Raw genomic sequence first — 8416 nt, 5'->3', positions numbered from 1 at the left:
TGCGCTGCCTCCAGGCTCCGCAGGAGGTGCTGCTCTTCGCTGCCCTGGCCCGGCCACAGCCGCTGGGGCAGCTCCCGCACCGAGGGGGCTCCGTCGTCCATGGCCTGCGGAGAGGGGCCCAGCAGCAGGGTGGAAATGCCGACCTTCGAAGCTCCTCAAGGAGTCAGTGGATAAAAGGGCGCATCACCTGCTGTCTGGAGACATCCGCCCTCCAGAGGCAGGGCCGGGTGACCTGCTGAGAGCGCCAGCCTGAAACCACCCCAAACGGATCTGTCAGGGAACCTGCTCTTGGGGCCTCTGAGGGTGGGAAGCTGAAAGGGATCTTCTCTTGATGACCTCACAGAATGGCACGTGGAACCCTGAGCGGGGAATGAGGTCACAGAGGATGGTTGGAGTCCGTAGGGGCTGGGGGCAGGCAGAAGTCAGGCCTGGTGGTCCGGTGATGAGGGCCAGGCCTATGCGCCAGGCCCCGGTTTCACTTAAACTTTGGAGACAAGAGGAAGGAGTCAGGTGAAAACACAGACCCACTGCTTTAGCCGTGGCCCCCGCTGTGCTGTCTGTCTGCGGGGAAGCGTGTGCCGGACCCGTCTGACGCCAGCCAGGCTGTTCCCTGTCTGCCTTCGCCGCCTTGGCTGCCTTCTCCGTCCCTGCTATTCATCGGGGGGCCTTCGGGTGTCTGTTGGTCTGTTTATCTTTCAGGTTGCAGGTGTGTGAGGCCACAGAGTGTGACAACTCCTCCCAGTGACAGTGAGGTCACTGATCTGGCAGAGACAGGACAAGGCGAGGGAGGGAAAGAAGCCGACAGCTTATAGACAGATAGAAACGGACCCAGAGGAGTGAAAGTGGTGAGGAAGGTAGAAAACCCAAGTGTCTGAAGTTGGGGCCCTCCCACATCACCCTCCACCCTTAGAAGGTAAGTCTCTTCCCCATCCTCGCTCCCTCCTTTCCTCGTGTAGAGCCTGTTGGAGTAAATGATTGCTTCTTTTTCGGTTTAACAAATATTTATTGAGCACCCACAAGGTACAGTGTAATGAGGAGTACAGAGATGACAGGAATATAGAGCCTCTCGCGGGAGAGAGATTCTACCAAAGGAACACAACTTCTCATAGGTGCTAGGCGGGGCACCAGCTGGTGGACATGAATGTGTCTATTTATTAACCTAGAGCAGTGGTTCTCAACCTGTGGGTCGCGACCCCTTTGGGGTCGAATGACCCTTCCACAGGGGTTGCCTAAGACCATCGGAAAACACATATATAATTAGATATTGTTTTTGTGATTAATCACTATGCTTTAATTATGTTCAATTTGTAACAATGAAATTGGGGTCACCACAACATGAGGAACTGCATTAAAGGGTCGCGGCCTTAGGAAGGTTGAGAACCACTGAAGAAGAAGGGAGAAAGAATGAGAGAGAAACATTGACCTGTTGTTCCACTTATTTATGCATTCATTGGTTGATTCTTTTTTAAAAATATACTTTTATTGATTTCAGAGAGGAAGGGAGAGATGGAAACATCAATGATAAGAGAGACTCATTGATTGGCATATGGGGAGGATGTTCCAACCAACTGGGCCACTTGTCCAGGGCAGAATACTGGAATAGCTATTATGATTAGGGGAAAGATGGCCTTGGCCGGTGTGCTCACTGGTTAGATCGACCAGCCCTTGCACTGAAGGTTGGATTCTGGGTAAAGAGCAGCACCTGGGTTGCAGGTTCGAACCCAGGCCTCAGTGGTGACACATGTGGGAGGCAACCAATCAATGGCATATTGATGTTTCTCTTTCTCATCGCCAACTCCCCACACCCGCTGCGCCTTCCCACTCTCTCTAAAAAGCAATGGAAACAATATCCCCAGATGAGGATTAACAACAACAAAAAGGGATTAGGGGAAGACTGAGCAATACCATTCATTTTCATTTGGAAAAACCTTTTTACTTTGTTTAATGGCAGTTGTTCCTGGGGAGGGAGGATAGGACTCTGAAACGGATAGTAACAGTCCAGAGTCATGATAGTATGGCCGACGTTGTTTTAATATTTCCACAGACAAGACAGTAGTGAGAAAGAAAAGAAATCACAGTGAAAGTGAAATATAATTAAGGTTAGAGAGGAGATAATTATGGAGAAAAAAAACTTTTCCCTTAACAACTTGATTGCTTTTATAAAAATTATAGTTACTCATTATAAAAGTTAAAAAGAAAAATGCAAAGAAACTAAATGGGCATGTAAAGTACAGCATAGGGAATATTGTCAAAAATCCTATGAGAACTGTGGATGGTGCCAGGCAGGTCCTAGACTTGTCGGGGGACCACTTGGTAAATCGTGTCTCACCACAAGGCTGTACACCTGAAACAAATATGAAATAATATTGAATGTCAACTGTAATTGACAAATTTTTTTACAAAGGAGAAAAAAGAATGTCATTTGGAATCTCAGCCCAGAGGTAATCCTTGTTTATATTTCGATGAATGTGATTACTTTAAACATACATATACACAGAAAGTTGTGGACTGACACAGTTTGGCAGAAGTGAGTTGTAGGACACGTATTGTGTGTGCTACTCTGTAGTCATCCTCCCCTCGGCATTATCTTGGCTGAGAGAGATGTTTCTAAGTAGGTGTTACGCTGTCTGCAGGCTATGGACAGCTCCTTTTGCAGCAGCAGCAGCAGCTCAGGAGCAGCCTCTGGTTTCCAGGACGGGCACTGAGATGGCATGTTGGTGTCACCACTGCCCTATGGACAACTCTTTTGACAACTCGTTGATTTTGGAGACTCCGTGAGAAACAGGCATGATCCTCTCCACCCAGGTTTCTGAAAGCCAGTAACCCTGGGAAGAGTGTCACTTAAGAAATGTTGCTTATAGGCGGCAAAGATGACTTGCCAGTTTCTTTATAGAAATGTACATTGTGACAACCAACGTAAAATGTAGCAAGGTGTGCACATATACATTGTTTATAAAGATACAGTTTCTTCTTAAAAAGTAAACACTCCTGTAAAAGATTGTCTTAGATCTTTTTCTTAAGCATGTTTTCCCATTTCTTTCACTTATTCCACAATTATTTATTGAGCTGCTGCTGAATGATACGTATAAAAGGTGAATAAGACAGACAGCTGTGGCTGTCTCCACGGGGCTTAGAGTGGGCTACAGACAGCTAATTCAAACTCATTACAGGCCGGGGAGCCTTGATGAGGTAAAGCTCAGGTGTTATAGAAACATGGGGGGAGGGGAACACATAACCATCCCCATGGGAAGAACGGTGGTCTGGAATGGAAGCGAGGTCTGAAGTGTGAGCTGAAGGAAAGAAAAAAAAAAGAAGTGGGGATTGGGACAAGCAGGTAAAGGGTGTTGTCCACCAAAAGTAGTCCTGAAGGCTGCAGCTCATGGTGGGGAGGAAGGGAAGGGGCTAGAACAGTGGTTCTCAACCTTCCTAATGCCGCGACCCTTTAATACAGTTCCTCATGTTGTGGTGACCCCCAACCATAAAATTATTTTCGTTGCTACTTCATAACTAATTTTGCTACTGTTATGAATCGTAACGTAAATATCTGATATGCAGGATGTATTTTCATTGTTACAAATTGAACATAATTAAAGCATAGTAATTAATCACAAAAACAATATGTAATTATATATGTGTTTCCGGTGGTCTTAGGTGACCCCTGTGAAAAGGTCGTTCAACCCCCAAAGGGGTCGGGTCGCGACCCACAGGTTGAGAACCGCTGGGCTAGAAGGAGGTGACTGGAGGGTGGGAGGGGCTCCAGAGAGCCATGCCAAGGAATTTAGATTTCATCCTGAAGGGTGATCGATGGACTGTGAGTTCCATTTCCATTGGACAAGTGTATCATTTTCTGCTGTGAAATCCTCACCTGTCTGAGTACACAGCACAGGGGAAAGTGACCATTTGATCGCTGTCTCTGACCCTTAAGGACGGCCAGTTTCATAAAACAAGCCTCAAACTATACATTCTACACTCATTTTTAAAAAACTTATCATTACACAGATCAAACCAGCCAAGGAACTACTAAATCTTGATTTTACTTTTTACTATGTGGACACAGCCATTGTTAAATTCACTTTGATTTTACTTAACCTTCAGATTGATTGGATGTAAAATAAATGTAAATACATATTTTTGTGTGTGCCAAGAAGAGTTTGCATGCAGTTAACCCATCCCATACAATTGTCTGACAGTATACACTTTGACCTACTAAGATGGGTAGGCATCAGTGTAGGCTGTTTGGTAGTTATATCCTTACCAGAACCTGAGATGTGACCTTACTTAGAAACAAAACTGTGGCAGATATAATGAATTAAGACGAGGTTATACTGGAGTAGGGTGGATCCTGAATCCAATATGACTGGGATCCTTACAAGAACAGAAGACACACACGCAAGATGGCCATGTGGCGATGGGAGGCCGAGATCGGAGTGATGCACCTGCGAGCCAAGAATGCCACCGACTGTGGGCAGCCACCAGAAGCCGGGAGGGAGACCTGGAACAGATTCTCCCTCAGAGCGTCTGGAAGAAAGCAGCCCTGCCAACACCTTGATTTTGGACTTCTAGGTACCAAAACCGGAAGAGAGTAAACTTCTGCTGTTAAAAGCTGCCCAGTTTGTGGTTGTTTGGTGCAGCATCCCTAGGAATCTATACGGTGGTCTTGCATGTCAATACAGGAGAGGAGCCTAAGAAAGTGTGTGTGTGTGTGTGTGTGAGTGAGAGAGAGAGAGAGAGATAGAGAGAGAGAGAGAGAGCGCATTTCTAGGAGTTTATGACACTTGCTGGCAGAATGTTTTCTAGGCCGCCTCTTGTGAATAGACACACTGTCTGCTGACTTGTCCCATCCCTGCCCTTCCCCTCAAACGCCTATGGTCATGCACACAATGGATATCAATATTTAATCTTTCTATTTGCATGTTTTTCCATGTTCATTTTTCAGTTGCCTGCTCTCCCCTCTTTTGTTTATTTTGTTAAGAAGTGCCAGGCTTAGAGTGTTCACCCCCAGAGGGCAAGATTCTTATCTTTTTAAAATGTGCTCAGAAGGCCTACTGACTCATGCCCCAGACTCTTCTACACATATTATTATTGTTATTTTTAATTTATTTTAGAGAGAGGAAAGGGGAGAGATAGAGAAACATCAATGTGAGATAGAGGCATTGATGGTTGCCTCGCATACACACCCCGTGTGGGAAGATGTTCCAACCAACTAGGCCACACGGGTCAGGGCCACAAATTATTTTTGAAGGTGATTGTTTTGGTTGTGTCTTCTAAGTTTTTCCCTTCAACTTTTCCATCATACTGGTACATGGTCTGCATTACTGAAATAACTTATGCAAAGTAATATGAATTTTAAAAGCTAAAAATGCACCACAGACTAAATACGAGTGAATTTTAAGTGATTGAAGTTATTTTTAAAACATTTTTTTCTGCTGAGAAATAAAGGAGAAAACAATGATAGCCATTCATGCAGCTTTTTAAAGTGTAACTTTGATAGTAAAAATCTGAACTCAAAATGGTATAATTTAGGATTTAAGTTTTCAGTGGTCTTTCCCCAACTGTAAAAGTTTGGTTCCTAAAAAACTCTGAGGAATTTAAGGGAAAACACAAAGAGAGGAACAACAGTCATCAGTGAGTCTATAGGAGATCTTATCAATATTTTTACATTCTCGCCTTGGCTGGTGTGGCTCAGTTGGTTGGAGAGTCATCCCTTGCAAGGAAAGATTGCTGGTTTGATTCCTGGTCAGGGCACATACCTAGGTTTTGGGGTCAGGCTTGATCCCTGGTGGGGGTGTGTACAGGAGGCAACCAATCGATGTTTCTCTCATCAAAGTCTGTCTCTCTCTAAAAAAAAAAAAAAGTAACCATATCCTCTGGTGAGGAGATAAATATATTTTACATTCACTAAAAGTGATAAAGACAATTCTGAATAAAGACCATGTCAATGATATAGGCCTTCAAATAGTGAGAATGGGTACTGTACTATGACTTTTTATTCACTACCACTTGTTTGCTAGACTCTGAGAATCTCATTTGCTTACAGTTCATGAGGTTTTTTTGTTGTTGTTGCAGATAAAAAACCCTTCCTCTACCTACATTTTAAATATTTAATATATATTTCTGATTATACTACCTGTGCTTTGAAAGATTATATTATTATAGAGAAATGTGATATAGAAAGTAAAAGTTCCCACAATCCAACCTCCCGAGCTGATTGCAGTTTGGTACATATCTACCATATTGGGGAAAATGCCTATTTAACGCTTACTGGATAGAAAGTAGACATTCCTTTTTTATCCGCCCCCCCCCGCCCCCCTCCCCAGATGCTCGTGCCTTTCGAACTTTATAATTTGGAGGCACCTCAGCTACCTGCCTTCTGGATTTGTGGTCTCAGAGCTGTGTAATTTGGATAATGGAGATAGAAAAACCTTTGAAAAGCTTTGTTGAACAATTATTTCTCGAATACTTCATCTGCATCCTGAGTTATATTTTATTTGTTCTGCCTGTGGTAACTTCATGGGGACAAGCCTACTAGCCTTTTAAAAACAGATCCCAGCGACTTGTCTGCTCACACTACCCAAAGGAATAGAGATGGAAGGCTGGGCTTACTCATCATCACCATCTTTTATCTTTCCAGAAGCATCACTGCACAAACCTCTACCCTTCCATTTGTTCTGCCCACTTTGTCCTTAGTCCTTACTTGTTTCCTTTTATTTTTTAAGGGTCTTGAAATATACCTTTTAAATATTTAAAAAAATATTTTTATTGATTTCAGAGAGGAAGGGAGAGACAGAGAGAAAAATAGAAACATGAGTGATGAGAGAGAATCATTGATCAACTGGCTCCTGCACATCCCTCACTGGGTACTGAGCCTGTAACCTGGGCATGTGCCATGACTAGAATCGAACTGTGACCTTCTGGTTCATAGGTCAATGCTCAACCACTGAGCCATGTTGGCTGGGCAATACCCTTTTAAAAAATATATTGATTTGAGAGAGAGAGAGAGAGAGAGAGAGAAACATTGATTGGTTGTTCCATTTATTTATGCATTCATTGGTAGATTCCAGCATGTGCCCTGACTAGGGATGGAAGCCGCAGCCTTGGCTTATTGGGAGGATGCTCTAACCACTGAATAACCCGACCAGGGTCCTTGTCGTTTCCTTTTAAAACGCCTCTCCAGCAGGAGTGACTTGCAGTTTGCACACACTGACACTTAATTCCCCCAAGTGTTGAAGAAGTGAACTTAATTATCCAGATACATAATTTTGTGCACATTTGAAAATGGCTGTTCTAATTTCAGCATTGAACCCAGATAAACATTTGGATCAATAATCCAATTTTCCAAAGTTTAAAGTGTCACGTATAGAAAATATGAAAATGGGTGAGTAATAATAAACTTTGAATATGCCACTTCATACATTTATCATTTGTCACAGATACATTGTATTTCTATGCATAATAGACACTTTTAATTTATAGTTTGCATTTACCAAGCCAGCTTCTCCCCAAGCTCAAAATTCCCTTGGCTGTAAATTTAGTCAACTTGGAAAAGCCAGTAGGGAATAAGCCCTGAAGGAATTCAAATGACTATCTTATTAGAGTCATCATTTCAAAAAAATGATGCTTTTAGTCAGAATAGACTCTGGAAATCAAATTGTATACTTTGCTCAACTAGGAAACACAATTTAAAGTTTATATTCTGGCTATTGGGAGGAAGGGAAGGTGAACAACATAGCTGGAAAGACCAGCATATTATTTTTACCCTCTATTAAAACTGTGTTGTGAAGATGAAAAGAAATAATAGGAAGTGCCCAGTGTGTCCAGCCTAGAGTATATGCTTATTAAATGAGTTTATCCTAATTATTTTGCAGATGGTTTGATAGGACTTAATATTTCCCTCCAATTCAAATCAATGATGTTTTCAACTCCCGTACTAATCTGGACGGAAATCACATAGTCCAGTTGCCTCCCTGTTCAGACAAGAAACCCAGAATCACACATCTGTAGCCAGCCTCCTTCTAGAGACTGCACATTTCAGGTCTCTGATTCTAGCCCCATTTTCCTTTGGCCATTGTTACTCATGACAAGAGCTGCTTAGAAGTACTTGGTATTTTTTTTATCTATCACAACACACTGAACATTGAAGTCAAGTTGCTAGTTTGTATGGGCTTATACCTCCCAGCATTTTAGTCCACATGCCTCCGTTATTCTTGTGTGCCAGCTGTACCAGCCCTTTCTGGATCATTTTATTAAAATGACGTTGTAATAAAACTATCGGCGGAATAGGATTATTGCGAAGCTGCAGCGCATTTCTCCTCCGCAGACACGCGTTTCAACAGGAGAACCCCGGCCGGCCGGAGCCGGCAGAGCCTGTCCAGCTCCGGGCGCGCGCAGCAGCAGCCTCCTCCTCCCTCCGCGGCCG

At 43.4% G+C, this 8416-nt stretch overlaps 1 long non-coding RNA gene across 1 annotated transcript; it reads left to right on the top strand.

Moving 5' to 3' along the window:
- Window positions 1-6: 6 nt before the first annotated feature.
- Window positions 7-4690, top strand: LOC107183685. The gene is made up of 2 exons (XR_001514478.1): window positions 7-913; window positions 4000-4690. It is a non-coding gene; the product is annotated as an uncharacterized LOC107183685 (long non-coding RNA).
- The last annotated feature ends 3726 nt before the right edge of the window (window positions 4691-8416 follow it).

The sequence above is a fragment of the Myotis davidii genome, unplaced genomic scaffold (genome assembly GCF_000327345.1).
Source record: "Myotis davidii unplaced genomic scaffold, ASM32734v1 scaffold762, whole genome shotgun sequence".
Classification (NCBI taxonomy): Eukaryota; Metazoa; Chordata; class Mammalia; order Chiroptera; family Vespertilionidae; genus Myotis; species Myotis davidii.
The sequence above is the reverse complement of the archived record's forward strand: the minus strand, read 5'-3'. Positions and strand labels throughout refer to the sequence as shown.